The sequence below is a fragment of the Buteo buteo genome, chromosome 5, assembly GCF_964188355.1.
Source record: "Buteo buteo chromosome 5, bButBut1.hap1.1, whole genome shotgun sequence".
NCBI lineage: Eukaryota > Metazoa > Chordata > Aves > Accipitriformes > Accipitridae > Buteo > Buteo buteo.
Window position 1 is genome coordinate 40,667,258 of NC_134175.1, and position 18,686 is coordinate 40,685,943.

Below are 18,686 nucleotides of genomic sequence, written 5' to 3' on the forward strand. Positions count from 1 at the left end.
TGTGTGCCCATCTGCTTTGGGGTTTTGTGCCTGTAGACAAGGAGTTCTGCCAGCTTCAGGAGGACTCAGGCTTTCCTCCAAAGTAGTAAATTTGGAAAGGGGAAAAAAAAAAGAAAAAGGCTCAATGCTGCAGGTTAGAGCACGTCGTCCCAGTAGATAGAAGCAAAGCGCAGTAAGTCAGGTCGGGGCTGCATGTCCCCTTGCCTCCAGCCTTCCCATCCCAGCATTAGCCCCAGCGTCAGTGCTGACAAGCTAACGGTCAGGCTGTTCCTCTCCTAAATAGGACACGACTCGTCTGAGGCAGCAGAAGTGCTTGCTTGTCTCTTTGCAGAGCAGGGAAACATACCCGTGTTTACTCATCTTATTTTTAATTTTTTCACCATATTTTCTTTTTTCTTCCTTTCCACCCCCCCACCCCTGAGCACTCCCAGAGGGAGGTGCACAAGCTCATCATCTCAGAGGCAAAATTTCAACTCCAGAATGTTGGACCCCATCCAAAATCGGCCAAAACACACTGAACTCCCCTGCCATAGTCTGCTGATCTCTCCATGTCATTTAGCAGCTAGGATCAACTAATAAAGTGCAAGATGCAGAAATGTCATTTAGAGTTACCTACCCATAACTAAATAACTTTGTAATGAATGAAAGGCCATTTTGAGCTGATGCCTTAAAGACTAACTTCATCTCCATAAAGAAAGAAATATGACTCGAACAGAGGCAGCCCGCATGTGGCATTAACAAACCCTCTTTGTGTTTCCGTAGGAAAGACTGACACCAAGTGAGTTGTGCACTTGCATCACCTTCACCTTATTTTGCTTTAATACTGATGACTCCACCTCAAAATATTGCTACAGCTTTAGGTCTACTTGCAGGGAGCTGGTGGGCCCCTTGTCTAGAAAATAGAGAGCTGGAAAGGTGTTTCTGAGCTAAAAATTTTGTATTAGGTTAACTTCAGCTATAGAACAAGAACAGTACCTGGTTTAGTAATATAACAGTAATTAATTCTGACTGTTCATAAAGGAAAACTCGGTATTGCCAGAAGAAATTATTTACACATCTTTATATGACAGTGTTTTTCCATTCACCTTTTTTGGAGCGTTTCCTTCAAAAGACATTAAGCCCATACATTACTATTTAAAGAGCCTAATTCAACCCAGGCAATAATGATCCATAAATATTCATGATTTTGTTTTAACATTAAAATAACATCTGTTTCAAAACATCTGCAATCTGTTTTCAATGCTTCGGTAACATTTAAATTAACTGTAACTAATACAATAAACCACTATTAGGGATAATGATAATGAAAGATGCCCTATTAAGAGACACGAACAACATGGAATTGAATGAAAAACAAAACGAGGGGTGGAGGGGACGAACCCAACAGTCAGATACCAAAGCTCCCTGGAACCTAAATCCACCATTATGGGAGAGTTTCCTGTGTGTAGGACTATTGTTTAACCGTCTCAGCTGCTGTGTCTCAGCTCCTCTTGGGTCTTGTTCAAATTTCCACTGCGAGAGCAGTAATTTATGGCGCAGGCAGTGTGACTACTTTTAACGCGGGAGGGGAGGCTCGCTCTCTCCAGCTGAAGGGGCCTGCAAAGTATTTCTGAGCTGGAAAAGCCAGCCGCAGCGCGGCCAGGGCTCTCCCAGCCAGATGCGGTTAACGAGCCCGTTAACCTCCCCGCCTGCCAGCGAGATGTCCCTGGCGAGCGGCGACGGCCCGGTGGCCGTGCTCACGGGCGCTGCCACGCTCCGGGGCGCGGAGTTAACCGAAACGGGTTAACTTCCCCCCCAAAACGGGCTGTTGTTTTCTGCTACGATTTCGCCTCTTTTTTCTCCCCAGGAAAGATGACATCATGCACATCTGCGCATCGTTGCAAGGGTGAAGGTGAAGGCCGGGTGCGTGACGGAGCCGGGGAGGAAGGTTCCCGTCCTCTGCCGGCGGCTGCCGGTGGGCTGACACTTGGCACCGGCCTCCGCGAGACCCACACGCACCTCGCGCCCGCGGCCCCCGGCTGGAAAGTTTTACTTTCATGGAAAGTCTTGGTGGGTTCATCAGTCATAAATCAATTTGTTTAAAGATGATATTTAGAGGTTTTGTGGTTTGTTGGGGGGTTTTTTTAAGCCAGCCCTCCCTCTTTGCTTCTCCCACTCCCCGACAAAAATCCAGGAGGTGTTTTTAATCTCCTGGACCAAACGCAAAATGCCGGAGCAGCAAAAGGCAAGGATTACAGCAGCTGGGTTTGCTCTTGTCTGATGACTTCTTAAAAAAAAAAATTCTATGTTAAAATACATTTTTTCAGTCAAAACAAAGCCAGGACTTGCCACAGTTCTGTGCAAACTCAGTGCAAGAAGACCAGCTGTTTACACTGCCAGAGTGACACCTCTTTACCCCAAATCCTCCGGCAATCTAGAGCAGCCATCGCATAGGTACAAATAGCTCCAGGAATAACCCCACGGCCGTTCATCCTTGTCGGCCCGAGCACTCCACCCCGGCACAAACCCTGTGCCCTGGCTGCGCTCCCGGCCCCTGGCACCGGGCTGGACCAGGTCCTGGCGGGCCACCACGGAGCCGTGCCTCCGCGTCTTTCCAGCAGTGACAGGAGCCCGTGGAAAGCAGAGCATAAATCCAAACCATTTAAAGTGTGATTAAGACTTCCCCTGATTACTGCTCTGCATGATATTGAATGCTTCGGCTGTCGGTGATTTATTGAAGTAATATATAATACGCTGCATTCAGTTAACGGTCCCCATCAAGCACAATCTAGCTGAATAAAAAAAAAGAGAGACACAGAGAGAGAGAGAGTGCTCTAAGAGGAAATCTCCCTGGATTTAAGGGAAATTGAAATATGCTCATGGAAATCTGTGTCCAAAGCTTTTAGCACTTCAAAAAGTGCCAGTTGCTAATACCACTGACTAAAATCAGCATTGCTTCGATGGCTAATGGTCCTACTGCCATCCTCACCCACTCCTTCCCTCCACCACTGACAACTGGCTCCTTCACCTGGGCTACTTTGAGGCAGACACTTGGCTTTTTCTTTTTTTTCAGCTTTTGGGGTTTTTTTCCCAGTTTTATTCCAGAGTGAAGTTTCAGTTTCAGGTTCTTTGGCAAAGGGGAGGTTGTGCCTCAGTGTTTTGTGCATCACCACCAGCACCAAATCAGAGCAGAGGAGGTGAAACTGATGGTAACTATAACCTGAAAGGGAATAAACTGGGGCTGACATTCAAAAATAAAAAAAAAGGAGAAAAATAGCAATATAAGCACTCAGTATCGTTCCAGTGCTTTTAATGCTTTAGTTTTAATAGCAGAAGTAGCTGTTAGTTATGCAGGGAAGAGGTTTATTTATTTTCATATATGATATTTGATGTATTATCACTCCTTTAGGCTCTGATTCAATGAGATACCTCCACAGTGGGCTAATTTTAAGGCGTCATCTTCAATTAACATTGATCTCAATTACAAGCCTTCCAAAATAAGGTGGCTGGCTTAGAAATGATAAGATTATAAATCAAACGTTTTATTTGACATTTGCTTTTGAGGATCCATGCCTCCAAGTTGTTAGGTGGTGTGGGGGGGTTTGGGGGGTTGGGGTTTTTTTTCCCCCTGAAGGCATAAGCATTGGAAATAAATAACTTTTTAAACAGCAACAATAAAAGCAGATAGATACTCTCACACAAGCACCCCTACTCCACAGCCTGGGGCTTTCACAAAACCCAGATGCAATGTCCAGAAATCACAAGCTTTTTCAGTGCAATACTCAAACTTTTCCAGCTCACCAAAAATGGCACCTGAAATGAATGGCACCTGAATGGGGGTTTCATTTCCTCAGTTTCTAAAACTGGTGAAACTAGACCCAATACCAAACCTGATACTGATGAGAAGGACTTTTCTTCAGCTCTGACGTTCTTGCATGAAAGGTGCAGGGTTGTTTTTCTGCACCACAGCCGGTAGCTGACTGACTTCTTGCAGTCAGTGTGTGATGGCCATCGGTGCCCGTGTGCATTTCTCTCCCAGCGAAGGCGCAGTCCAGCAAACAAGGGACCGTTCATGGCATTGCCCTGGCTCAACTGGCAAAGAGCAAGACTTCAGCTTGTGTCTTTAGTTATTCCTCATCCTTCTGGATGCTGGGCAGATGTCCTCCATGGGGACTGCGAGGACACGCAGCCCCTAGAACAGAGTCCCTGCTGTCAGCTGAGACCCCAAACACACTGCCACCAGCAGAATTGCAAGAAAAGTCCTATTTACCCTCCTCAGCCCAGGGATGCAGGCTTGGTCTGGCTGGGAAGGAGGAACATGACATTTGGGTGGGGGTTGGAGCACTCACTGAGCTCATGGAGGTGCAGAGTTTGGCTGCTGAGCTCTAACATCTCTAAAGTACACACTGACAAAACAGAATTCTTTTTTTTTTTTTTTCCCCCTGCAATTAACGTGAGTGCATTTTGGTGGGAGCGGCAAAAGTGCAGCCCTGACCTGAGGGTAGGCACATGCCAGCTGTTGAGGTCTTACTCCAAGGTCCAGGAGCCCTAGAGCTTCTCTGGAAAATGTCTGTAAGAATATTTTAGGCTGGGCATCACATTTTCCCTTAATCTCACTCTCAGAAATGACGTCATCATTTTAGCTGAAACTTTCCAAATCAAATTCAGCCTGAGGCACAGACCGTTAAAAGTCTGGCAAAGTTGTAGACTGCTGGGTCTTCAAACGAGAAGACTCAGGCAGCCTCGCAGAGAGGTAGAAGTCCAAGCTCTGCTGACGAGCTGGAACACTGCATGCCTCCTGAAACCCAGAGAAGCACCACCAGTCCGGAGCCTGGACATTATGAACCTCAGTATTGCAGCAGCAAAACTATTGCTATTTCTCAGCCCAATAAAGCAAAAAATGCATATGCAATAAATTGCCTTTTTTTGTTGTTTTTTCCACAGTTTGATTATCCGTCATGATAAGACATTACTTAAAGCAGTGGTGACACTGTCTAATCATTCTTGTGAAATATAGACTTCTCTCTCCACTTCAGACAGAGACGACATTAATACACATTTATGCAAAGCAGAGCTGGAGCTGTCAGGGGCTAATCTTTACAAGTATGATAAATGATGTTTATTTTCAGTGATGGAACGAAACACCCGGGCTGACAATAATTGTAATAAAAAGGACAGATCAACTTCTATAAAGTGATTGAATTACCAGTCTATTGCATTAATGCCTGATCTTGGCTCTGTCATAAACCTGCTTTAGGTTACCAACGACTGCGCATTAGGAAACATCCACCTTCAAATAGACACCCTGCCCTTGACCTGTGGGAATGCAGGGGAGTCACTGCTGGATGCAGGTTTTGGCCATTCTTACTTTCATTTGTTTACAGTAAAGTGATGTTTCCTCTTCTCAGGCCGACAAAGAAGCACCCCGTGTCTCCTGAGCCTTGCAGAAAAGTTGCAGAAGCTCAGCAGCTGCACGTGCCTCCTCCACGCACACACGATGCCTGAGCTCCCGTACACAGGGATGTCGGTCCTGAATTTACTGCTTGTGCCTGCAATGCAGATCGGATTCATCAACATCCACAAGGACCGGCACAAGGGCTGTGGATCACCAAAGCCCCCCTGAAGCAAAAAAATGGAAAGAGGTTAGCCTTCCCCACCTACCCAGCCAAATGGCAGCATCTTGCACTGGACAGGGCATGATGCAGCCCAGAGCTGTTGAGAAAAAGAGGAGACGTGTGTCAGACCACTGGATGGAATACCCACATCCTTCATGCAGCTTGACCAGCCTCCGGCCCAGGCTTTAGGCAGGAGACACCCCCCACATCTCCAGCAAAGACAAATGTCTAAGACATAGCCTTGGAGGACAGGCCTCACTTCGCCTTGGTCTTTAGTTTTGTGGAGAAGGACATTTCGATAAAATGTGGGCTCCAGAGAGTCCATAATATGTCTTAGCTTTATCTGTGGGTTTTGTCAAGTGGGTGCTACCACCAGATTTTCTGTGGTTGCCCTGTCTGTGACACGAAGGAAAAAAAAAAAAGAGCTCTTGAAGCCTTTGCCAGGCATCCCAGGGTGGGGTGGGGTGGGGGGGTCACAGGTGGCATGGGGACACACATGTCAAGAAACCCAGCTAAGAACGGGGCTTATGCAGCTTTTCCAGACTGCAGAGTGATTTACTCCAGATTCAGGACTCAGCCACAGCCCACTGAAAAATGGGTGAGGCTAGGAGGCATCATGCTGCCTGCCTGCCCTGCTCTACAGCTCACCTTAGCATCCATGGTATGACCAAAAAATCTCATAAATAACTGGGTCTATTGATTGCTTTGTAAGTAACTCTATCATAGAAAGTAAAAACATTTTCAGTTTTCAGAATGGGACAGATGTTGTGGGAAAAAGAAGGAAAGACAGAAAAACAGAACAAAAGAGCGTGCAATTATATCTGTGTATGTTTATACAAATGTTCATGCATCAATTGCCCTGTGTTTCCCTCCAGCTAGGATTTCTGACATAAGACTAAAAACTGAATAGGAAAGGTAAAAGTGGGGTTCATCAGCAATCCCTCACAAAAAAATATTCTGACCTTCGCTTCAGGTCAATTGAAATGTTTGCATTTGGGGATTATTTCTTTTATAGGTTTTCCATTCCATTATGTTTATAGTTAGTGTATATTTCATATTTTGAGTATTCCGTGTTTCTATTCCAGTCTAAATTTGTATAGTATTATTCTGTTTCATAATTCTTTTTGCATTATTTCATGTAAGAATTTGTACTATGGTATACATTAATGCACAGTGGTGCGAAAGAGAAGTCATTTCAGCCTGAAAACTTGGAATGTCCCATTCTGACAGCTGACTGCTGACTGCTGTGAGTTTATTGAAATGAGTTATTCTGATTTTTTCCCCTAAACTTAAGTTTGTCCAAATTGACACCCTCCCAAGGGATAGTTCAATTTTAGCAGAGCAGTGTTTTCTGACAGCAGACATTAAGCAGGAAATTTTCAACCTTTCTCAGTCGTGTGTTTTTGTCTGCATATGAGCGTGTGTGCAGTGCCACAGGGCAGGACCCCACAGGGACTGGGAGCTGATGACCACAGCTGGGCAGCTGGAGATCTGCTCACAGCCCGGATGATGGTTTCCAACAGCCCTGGCTCCTGCCCAGCTGATGCTGGAAGGGTGATGGTACTCTGGAAGGTCCTAACAGAGAAAAATCATGATTTTGAAGCAATATAAAGCAATTAAATACAGTTGATCTAGAGAGTTGGTTGACTTTATTGAAGACCATCTCCCACATCAGTTCATTTGTAAAATAAACCTTATTTCTGCTGGATCTGTCTGTTCCCAGCATTGCTGTTACAAGGTTTCAGCCTCTACAGACCTACCTGCAGTCAGAAATACAACAGACCAACCTGCAGCATGGCTCCTGTGTGCGGACCTGGGACCATCATCTGGCGTGAAGCCAACAGACGTGGCAGGTTCCTGGGAAGATCCTTCAGCCATGGGGAGAGAGGAGGAAAATGGGCAGCAGGACCTGCTCATTCAGCTGGGGCTGTGCAGGAGACTCAAGCTTGGGGACACTTCTGACCTGCTCAGGGAAGACAGATGCATGAGTGCAAATATCCCCTTCCTACTACCGCAAAGGGCAATGAAAGCTGCTACCTCCAAACCCCTTTCTCTACCCCATTTCCTACTCTGAGCACTGAGATTTTCTAAATACTCTGCTGTTTATTAAAAGGGGATATGTGCATAGGATGTGCATCTCATAAAGAGAGCAGAAACCTCTAAACTACATCATACCCCAATTTTACACGTCATGTAATGCTATATATGTTCTGCAGGGTGAACTATTGTCAGAGTGAAAATCAGCTCCATTGGCAGCTAAAGATTTTTTTCCCCAGACAGCAGTGAGAAAAGATCCAGCACAAACTCCTGATCATCCAGCATTGCCTGTGTCTACACTTTGATGGCAGAAGTGCTTGAGGGCTGAGTCAGAACAGCTATAGCTGCTTCTGTCATGTGCCACACATCAAAAAGACAAGCAGGGTCCAATCGTCCCATCATCCGATAATGTCAGCAAGACGCCAGCATCCTCAAAGTACTGCTGACCCCAAACGTGCTGGAACTGGTGGGCCAGCCATGCAAAGTGCACTTGTTTAGCTAAAAGAAAGAAAAGGCAAAGAAAAGAAAAAAAAAGATGCATTTCTAAAGTCATGTATTTGAGATTTTCCTCTATCTGGCTTTAGGTGAGTATTTCCAAGTGCTCTGAAGAGTGCAGAGAAAGCCCTTGATGGACAAGGAGGCAGCAGTGGCCAGGCATGGGCAGAGCTTTGCAAAAAAAAACAGCAACCTAGGTGGAGGCTGGGGCTAGAGAGCTGCCCTTCTCCCTGCCATTCCCAGGGTCTGGCACTGCCACCAGGCAATGCCAGCTGGGGGACCCTCTCCTACCCCTGTCTTCCCCATCCCTCCCCTTCCTCCAGGGCAGGAACAGCCCTGGGCCAGCTGTCACCAGCACGGCTGCATTTTCCTGCCCTGCTTATAGGCCGCCAGGATGCAAAACAAATGTGAAGTGGCAAGAAAACTTGTGGTATTTTCAGAGAAAATGCCTGGCTTGTTTTGTTTGGGCACCAAAGCAGCCACCCTGCATCCCTGTGCTGCTCTGGGCAAGGCAAGGGATGGGGCCAGCATTACAAGCCTCCCTGGTGCTTCCCAGGAGGAGGGCAGGGAAGCCTAAATACTTTTAATTTCTAAAATAACTTGTTTACTGCCATACCAGTAACCTTCTTGCTTTTGTCTATTGTGTTTATACCAACCAACTTATCATAAGGAAAACTAAAAACACCTCCTTGCTTGGCGAGAGCAAAGACAGCCCCCTTACCTCGATGTGTGCAGCGAGAAGAACAGCAAAAATCCAAGTAGAGCCCCTGGGTGGTGGGGGGTGATGGCAGCGGGGATAAGCTGGGGGCTGCGGCATGCACCCAACAGTGCCCAGCCTTGGTATGGGGCAGCAATTGCCACCGCCATCCTGGAGCACCGACCTCTGAAGTACATGTCTCTCAAGAGGTGGCAATCCCAAACAAAGCCTTTGCGGGATGTTGGGCTCCCTGCATGAGCACCATCGGGAGCTGCTCAGAGGGTGATGGGGAGCAGAAGGACATGTGGGAAGAGGTAATGCGATAGCAGGGGCCATCGCTCTGGTCCCCTTAAACCACAGGACTAGATCTCCAAACACAGAGGGGGACACATTTCAACACCAGGTGCTGATGAAACGGGTTGTGGTCCCCAGCTACCATTTTGACCCCTTCAGCAGAAGCTACTGCTCTCGCAGCTCTGCCCAAAACAGCCTGAGCCACGCATGCTCCATGTATTACTGGGCTGAACAGAGTTGGGGGGGTTTTGCGTGGGGGGGAAGGAAGGGACACTCACATGAGCTGCTCCCCCAGCAGCAATGCAACAACCCTGGAAAAGGGGGAGAGCAGGGCCAGGGTATCGGGGCATGGGTACACTTGCTCACAGGCATTGCACAGTGGAGGGGTCATGCGTGGGGCTTTTGCTGGGACTGCCAGAGAGGTGAAAGAGCTTCTTACACTTGAGAGCGTCAAAAGGCAGCACCATGATAAAAATTGTGCAAACAGCAGGAACATTTCTTTAATAAGTCTCCAGACAGATAAATCACAGCTTAAGGAGAGATTGCAGTGCTATTTATTAGTCATTTGTGCATGATTTGCTCACACCATTGGTAGCGGAATTTCTTTTTCGGGTATTTAATTTTCATCAGAAATGATTTGTGTGCTGCACAGCAGTTCGTACCGACACCTCCGCCCTGCAGTGCACAGGCACCTGTAACCAGCCACCTACAGACGGCTCCAGCCTCAAAGAAAAATGCTGCCAGTGACCTCCTAAAGGAGATGCCCTAGTGGTTAAATGCATCAACTTTCACATGTATCTTTCTTATTTTTCAGAGCTGTTAGGTTTCCCTGCATGGCTGAGCAATACCCACCAGGTAGCACGTGGTCCTTTAAGCTGGATTCGTTATTTGCAGCCATTTCCACATCCCAGCTTCACACAGGGAGACAAAGGGCTGGGTGGTAATGGTTGACAAGGCACAGAATAAGGGAGTTAAAAGGCTAGTGTAAAGGAAAACAAACTGAAATCATTAAACAGACACAAATTACTTTTTAGAAGACTGAGTTAAAAGCGACCCCGATTTGTACCTGCTGTTAATCCAAGGGGTTAAGTCAAAGCTGAATTTTGCCCCTGGATGTAACATCCAGCAATACAACAGTGCTAGGACTAAAGTGACATTGCAGAAGCTCCATAGCAATTACTGCTCTACAGGGGAGATCTTGCTATTTGATCCTTCTCAAAAGCAAATATTACCAGCTTTTGGAGAAGTAATTAGCTGTCTTTCAGAGATCTTCATTGGGGGACCTAATGGCTGGTTTGACTGCATATTCATTGCTGGGCAATTTTCATTTCCACTTGTAAGACGTAGCAAAGCAAGACCTTGCGGGGTAGCCAGAAGCTTTCAAGCTCTCCAGCACTAGCAACAGCAAAGGCTACCTACTTGGAATAGTTTAGCTTACTTACTTACAAATTAAAAATTATCCCCAACTCTTGTTCTTCTGATAGTTCAAGATACATTCACTTCTTCACTCAAAGCCCCACTTACCAGAAGAAGCTGTAAACCAAAGGGGCTGGACTTCGGAAGCCATTAATGCGAAGCATGAGGAATCCCAGCCGAAGGCTCTGCCGTCGTGTAAAATCCACTTTTTAGCTTATTCAGACACACAGAGAAATTCAGTCCCTAGTCTACTCCCTGCCCAAGTCCTTGAACTTGCAAGAACACCAGCAGATGTTCATTAGTGCATTGGTAACTAGAGAATTGGAGGCACTTGTCGAGTCTGTATGTGATGAATATATGTTAGAAAGTTTCTGCTAGGGAATAGCACTTTTGGTTTGGGGCCAACTGGATGCACTCAAAAAAAGTGTGTGAGGGGCAGGGGAGTTATGGCCAGCAGTTCCACCTTGTTGTTCCTATTATTATTAATTTTAACTGTAAGTGTGAGCTGCCAAAAACCCGAGGGTATCTACCCCCTACCTAAACATAATAAATAGCGAATATTTGGGTGAGATTAACCAGTTTTTTGAGGTTTAATAAAGATTTGTCTGCTCCTGGGTATGCGTACGATGCCCTCCTGCTCCCTGGCACCATAAGAGCCTGGACATCACAGTCATCTCATAGACCAACGGCCAAGAAGAGCAGAACTCGCACAGGAGCACTGCAAACATCAACATCCCTTGAGGTTGCAACACACCTCCTAAACTCATCTTCAGGCTTTTACTTACCTGGCAAGTTCAGGATGTTTTCCTTCCCTGCAAATACCCCTCCAGAGCCTGAGTCCACCACCAACCCCTCCAAAATCCAGCAAACATCTCCAACCCCATGGGTAGCTGTCACTTGCACCAACTAGTCTCTTTTAAAAGGAAGGAGGTACTTCCCTCAGCCTTAAACTACATCGTGTGTTTCTGAGGCTGGCCTGGGACTGCAAGCAGGGTAACACTGCAAAGAAAACTCCTGAACTGTGCAAGAGAACAAAGGCTTGGTGGTAGAGAAATTGTTTCACTTTGAAAAACTCAAACGTTTAAGCACTTCTTGTTGAAGTAATTCAAAAATGCAACACTGGCCCAACAGGAGAAAAGCCAATGCTTCTCCCAAGGCAGCTGTCTGGGCCAGAGCTCTCTCTGTATGTGGGATGAGGAGCTCCATTCAGTCTGTTAGCAGAAAAATAACTGAAAGTGATCTGTTGGAAGCTGTCTCCATATACTCAGGCATGCAGATACACAGACACAGACACACACAGCTTTGATACGTGGGTCTGACTTAATTATAGCTGGCGAATGCAAAGGTTAGATATGCTTGAGAATGATGCTTGACAAAACTATACTCTGCAAAGGAGAACTTGGTTTCCCAGAGGAAAATAAAGCAGATAGCGGCCACATCTGGATTTTTTCTCACTCTCACATCACTCTGCATTTCCTGGTTAGAGCTGGGATCTCCCCAAGAGAGGCTTTTCTTGTGGTATTTCTAGCTGGGACTGGACACACCACAAATCTCATGAGAAGGTCTTTCCTTCCAAGATTCATGAGCTGGAGGCTCATGAAGCACAGATAGCTCGGGAAAGTGACCGACTGCAGATTCTTTCCAAGATCTCAGCCTTTTGGGGGGTCCAGTAGCACTCACAATGATATAGGGACCCATTTCGCCCCCTTCCCACCAACATGGACACTTGATGTTACAACTGTCTGGAAAGCTCCTTACTTGAAAAAAAATTTAAAAGGGAAAAGAGAAGTCCCACCGTGTCAGAGCAGGCAGGGCTTAGAGGTCTGCCTGACTGTTTCAGGGTCATAAAGCAGCCATCTCAAAACTGCTGCTCTAGTTGGTAATACACCAAGAGGAGAGGGATACCCTGAAATCACCCAACTGCTGATTTCCGATTCCAGGGGACACCGGCTTTCCTCCATGCTGGGAGGTGAGCAATGTCCAGCAGGAGCCTTAGACCTTCTCTTGCAGGAAAAAAACCCTCAGGCCAACCCAAGCCTTTCACTCCAGTCAATTCTGGGTCTAATCCATCTCCATAGCACACAGCATAAAACCATCCAAGAAAAACAAATCTTCAGAGCCTTCTCTACCCTGGCTCACACCCCTCTGTGCTTGGTCTCTGGGTTTTCTGAAAAGGTGCAAAACAGGCACTTTGGAAGGCATTTAGCTGATTGTGGGACACCTAGGATCTCAGTCATCCCTTACCATGGGGTTTGCTGCCTGACCCTGGGTAATCCACTTAACTGATCCGTGCCTCAGTTCCCTATACATAAAAACAAGAGGGAGAGAGAAGTAACAGCATTTCCTGGCATCCCTGGGATGTTGTGCAAGATTCTCCAAAGGAAAAGCAAGTTAGAAGGTCAATATAGCACTGAGAAGAAGTGTGTTTTGACACAAGGTTTGTTTATTCCATGTTGTTCCTGTCCGAGGGAGATTTGAAGGTTAAAATTAAAGCAGAATAAATGCATGTCTTTCTGTGCTCCAGCGGGGACTGCTCAGTGTGGGGGCACATAGGAATGCTCTCAGGAACAGGAGGTTTGGAAACTATTGTGAAAACTGTGGTCAAGAAGAAGTGAAAGCTACTGAAGCCCCCAAGGAGCCTTTACCGCCAACCGCTCGGTGATCTCCTCATGGGCAGAGGCTGGTGGACGCAGACTTCCCTGCTCTTTGACCCAAATGCAAAGCCTGGAGCCACATAGGCTGAAGGCGGTCAGCCACCAGGTGCCGAAGCTGTGCCTCCGCTGCCTGGCTTTATTGTGGCTTCAGGGTAACTCACCTTGAGTCCCCAAAACCCACCAGGCACCGCTGAAAAACCTTGGCACAAACGTCCTCCAGGATTCGAGTTAGAGACCCCTTTGCAATATAATCCCACTCCTGAAGCACACAACCCTCCTTCCTTCCACTTCATTGTCGTTCAAACCTGAAGGCTTGTAGCTCTGCCTGTCCTGGAGGAAATCTCACTCTAACAGTGTGTTTTGGCACAGTATGCATTGGCCGGGGTCACATCACATGGGGACTGTGGTATCGTATTTTAGCACAGGACAATGGGGCTTCCAGGACTTTTCCTCTTCACAGGAGGCAGCCGCTGTTTAAGAAGCTTGGAGCCAGCTGGGAGCTGAACGCCCTCCAGTTCAGTCTGCAGTGTCATGCTGCAAGTTTGTTTTCCTTCTGGACCCATGAGACACATATTCCTGAGAGGGGACCTTTCTCTCCAGGGAAGTTAATGCTATGTATTCAGGCACCTTCAACTGACAAAAAAGGCCTAAAATTCAGGTCCACCATCTTATTAGGAAATGTCTACCGTTATCATAAGCCTATCTGAAGAAAACAGAGCTATTTCTATTTATTTAAGCACTCATCCTGGACATCTAAGCACAGGACACATTGCCTCTGAATCCACATGCCATGAAAACTACCACCTCAGAGCTGCACGGAACTTCCAAAGTAATTGCAGGTACCTTCAGATTCAAAGACACCACTGGTACTTCCACTCAGCTGAGTTAGACCTTTGTCACACCCTATCCCAATCAAGGCTGTCATGCTTAGGAAATTCACTGCATCGGAAACGTAGGCATCTGAGCCAGCATTATGCATCCCGGCACAGTGCTGGGATCATGAGCGCTCCAGGATGAGACCAGCCCTGACTGCTCAGCTGCACAGCTCCCATGCATCCAGTTTGCCCAGAGGAGCTTGAGACAGTCCCTGCTTTCGTGCCATCACATGTAGCTCATCCATTTAGACTTCAGATAATTCAAAGAAAAAGAGCCAGTGCTCTTCCACCCTCCTCTGAATTACAGAGGTGTACAAATATAAATCCAGGCATGATATCTGAGTGATGGGCTCCAGACATACCCCCAGTCCACAGCACCTGTCACCCTTCCTCCTTTGAACTCTTATTTTAGATGATAGTGCAAAAAATTCCTAAGGCGAAATGTGATATGCCAGAGACAAGGGAGTGTGCGGGGTGCTGAGGCTGGTGCCTCGCTCCCTGCCTGAGCCTCTCACTGGGGGTCCAGCTCTGAACTGCTGCAAAGGAGACTGGCAAGCACAAACTAAAGTGAGCGGGGGCTGAAAATTCAATCCAGTCTTTGGTCTAGCAGGAGTCAAGGGTCTGAGGTGCTGACCCATGATTTCATCTGCCACTTTGCCCAGTCCCACTGAGCCTGAACCTCAAGGAAGATTTGGATGATGGGGAAGGGCACATGGAGGATGAGTGCAAGGGATACAGGATAGATCAGGAAATACTGATTTCTGAGTGCAGGTGTGGAAGTGGGCTTCAGATATGCAATAAACTACAGTGAAAAGGAAAAACACTGTTTTCTTGCCCAGGCTGTATTGCACAAGAAGTCAGGGGCATCAAATGCAGCAAAAAAAGATTCAGGTTAGACAGCAAGAAAATCTCTCTAATGATAAGGGTAATGTGGGGAAGCTACAGAATTTCCCCATTAGAGACCTTTAAGAACTGGTCAGATGAATACATACGTGTCAGGCCAGGTATATTTGATCCTGCCTTCAGGTGTGACCTCTTCAGGCCTCTGCCACTCCTCTGATTTTCCAGGGTGCATTGAAGCAGCCCAGGCACACCAGTCGCCTGGGGCTGCTGTGAATCCCAGCCCTGGGCTGTCACTGGGAGCACTGGAGGTCTCAATGGGAAACGTCACCTTCTTGATGTGGCAGAGCTCCTCTTGTCAACCTGCTCGTCTCTTCATCCAGGCTGGGTATGAGTCCTACCTTGGAATAACTCACATGCACCTGGTTAAAACTGCTACCAATGCAATGCGTTTGACTTCTGGGAGGGGAAAAAAGGGGAGCTACAAGGAGTTAACATCAGTGGAAAACACTAAAGGTGCTGATGCACGGTAGCACGGACATTGGGCGAAGCTCACCAGCAACTCGATGGGCTGTGGCGACGCTAGGCTCCCTTGCAATCAGCATGAATGCTTTCTCCCCCCACCTCTCTTTCTTTTTTAATAGATACAGCCCATTTAAAACCATATTTCCTAAGACCGATGAGTAAAGGGTCATAAAACACCCACAGGTGTCAAAACAAACGTGCTGCCTGTGCCTGGCGCAGCAGGGATGGTGACTAGCGGTGAGTGGGACCCAGCGCTTGCTGGGCTGCTGGCACCCGCACCCCGCTCAGCACCCGGCCCGCTCCTGCCTCCACACGCCCTGCCTCTCCCCCAGCCCTCTGCAGCAGCACCCCTGGTTTATTTGGGTCTGCTGAAGTCTCGGCTAAAACAGAGGCCTTTGGCTTTGCAGGATCCCCCTTCCCTTGTGCTCAGCTGCGAGAAGCGGGAGGATTTTCAGCCAAGCTCTTCTCTACCACCTAGTGGGAAACCAGATTTTTGAGCGCGGTGCTGAGCACGATCGCTTGCGTGATGCCTGGACAAGCCCTTTGCAGCCCATCTGCCCATACCCACTGGGGACATCCCAACGGCCAGAGCGGCACTGGGACGATGGGTGTCTTCCTGCCTCTTAGCAGCACCCTGGCTTAGCGGCCAGCAAAACATGATTGGGAGAAGTTGTCCCCCCCAGTACTCACTATTTCTAGTGCAAATAGGGACTATCCAAGCCTATTTTCCGATCAATCACCAAGCAAAATGGCACCTAAATCTGCAGCACCTCAATGCCTCTCAATGCAGCAGTCCCCATCCAAAAAAGCTGAATTTCCCACTTGTGCATAAATTCTCCATATCTTCCTGCCTCCAATCACCCCAGCCAAGGTTTGGGCATGACCCAGGAGGCCCCGAGCTGCCCGCAGCCTCAGGAGCTGCGATGGCCCCGCAGCACCTGAGCGCCGGCCATCAGCGTCCGGCCCCGTGGCGGCTCTCGGAGGAAGGGGGCTCTGGCCAAACTCCAGCACAGGTAATTGCAGTCTGTGTACTTAAATTCCCCCTGCAGATACAGCCGCCTTAATTTCCTGTCCTAAACTGTAGGGTAGTGTTGCAGTGTGTTGTTAAACAGCTGCCATGCGCTACCCAGAGGGGCTTGTATTTCGGCGGTGGGTGGATTCGGCACGCTTCATCTATGGTGCAAAAGTAGGCAAGGAGGGTGCTGGGTTAGGCTGCCGCTTGCCTCCCCGCTTCCCCGGCACGGTTTAGGCATCGCCGACTCTCTACACTCTTTCTCACGTGGCCAAAATCTGGACACCCCCTTCCCCTTGCCTGGTAAGCAAGCACCAATGGGGAAAGCTGGTCTTTCCTCCAACTGCTGCTGGAATGGAGGATGCAAAGGGTTAATGGTGCAACTGCCAAGGGGGGGGGGTTCTCCTTGCAAACTGGAGACCCCTGTGAGTTTTATGGGGAAGGCTGGTGGGGGCGGAGGGATGGGGCGGGGGAAGAGAATTTGCTTTATGGCTTTGACAGGAACTCCCATCATGGTATAATTATGGAAGTGAGAAGTCTGCGTGTAATGAAGACCATATGCCGTGTTAAAACACACATGCACAAATATTAGGCCCCCGTGAGGCCTGCGGGGGAGCTGGGGGGGATCAGGAAGGGGTGGTGGACCCAGCCCTCCCCCCAAAGCTCCTCGCAGATTTTCCAGCTCGGCCACAGCCAGGGCAGCGGGGATGAGAGGCGGTTGGGGAGCCTGGCACAGCCAAACAGGGCCAGTTTAGGGTAAGAAACATCCGGTTTAAATAACATTGATTGGAAGGAAGGACCCCGATGCCAAAAAAAAGGGCTTTCACCCTGCATTGCTGCAGACAGCCCCCGAGAGCAGGGTCGCCTTCAGCAGCAGTTTTTCTCCAGGTTGCGCTCCAATTTTTCTCTTTCCTTTCAAACTACACCCTCGCTGCTCTTCCCTCGCTGGAAAACATCTGCACGCAGCTGGCTGTGGAGGCGACCAGCCCTCCTCCTCGCCCGATCCAGCTGCGCCGGCGGGAGCCGCAGGAGCCACGCGACATCCCCGAGCAGCTCCTGGGCTGGGGAAGATGACTTCAGCGAGCGCCAGGGCCACCCAGCTGGTGTTTGAAGTCCCCATGCCATCCTCTCCATCACCCCGCCCGCTCTTTATGATGTGAAGCTTTCTTGGCTACGGTATATTCATCTCTCCTCTCCAGATCTCGCATGTCTTCTGCTTCACATCTCCCACTCGCTTTCTTAATGGGTCCTTTTGGCTTCTTTGAGGCTGTTTCTTCCTTTGCAGGTCACACGCTTGCAGGACTGTCTTCTTCCCAGCTCCCTTTCTGGGTCTGTCACCCTGCGAGTCCTCGTGACACCCACGCCCCCTCGCCCTCACACCCATTCTGCCAGCCCACCAGCACGCACTCACCCTAGCACACTCAACTACCCACCGCATCTCTTAGGGACCCGTTCTCCATATCAACCTTCACAGGGATGGACACCAGCTGTCCTTCACCAGTCTTAAACGCGCTTACAATGTCCACCCCCCCAACTTTGTCTATCCTTTTCCCCTCTGACAAGACAGACTCTGACCTGGAGCAGATGCCCCTGTTTTTTCCCACTCTGGACAATTTTCTCCCCACTGGTGGTGCCTTAGCTTGGAGCCCCAGCTCGAGCTGCCTGGCACAGGCCCATTTTTTTCTTCCAACCATTTTGCCAGCAAAAAATGGAACTTCTGCTGTTGTGTACCAGGGCTGGATGCGAGAGCTGTGCAAGAGTCGCCGTGGGCAGCGATGCTGCTCTCCTTGCCAAGCAGCACCAAGGGCGTCCAGCTGCAGGTCTGGCTGGGGTCAGCAGGGGAATGCAAGGGTATAGGAAAGCAAAACTGATTAGCTCAACATAAGCTCTCCTTACATCTAAGGAGGGAAAAAGGCATCCCCGTGCCTCTGGTGGAAAAGAGAGGTGACAGAAAAAATCCCATTCCCTGGGGAAGAAATACCAAATGCAACAGCAGATTGTTCCAGCCAGTTTCACGGGGACTGGCAACATGCAGGAAAGGTGAGCCCATAAATTGTATTTGCCTTATCTTTTATACAGCCTCCATATAAAAAACTCTTTTTGTTCATTTATACATATAACATTTTGTGTCCTCCTAAACAAAGCCGCTGCTATACATTCATTACAGACACAGGGTTTGGGAGCACGACTCCCACAGCATTGCAGGGCAGTATTAGAAGAGGGTCACCCACTCTGGAGGGGGACAGT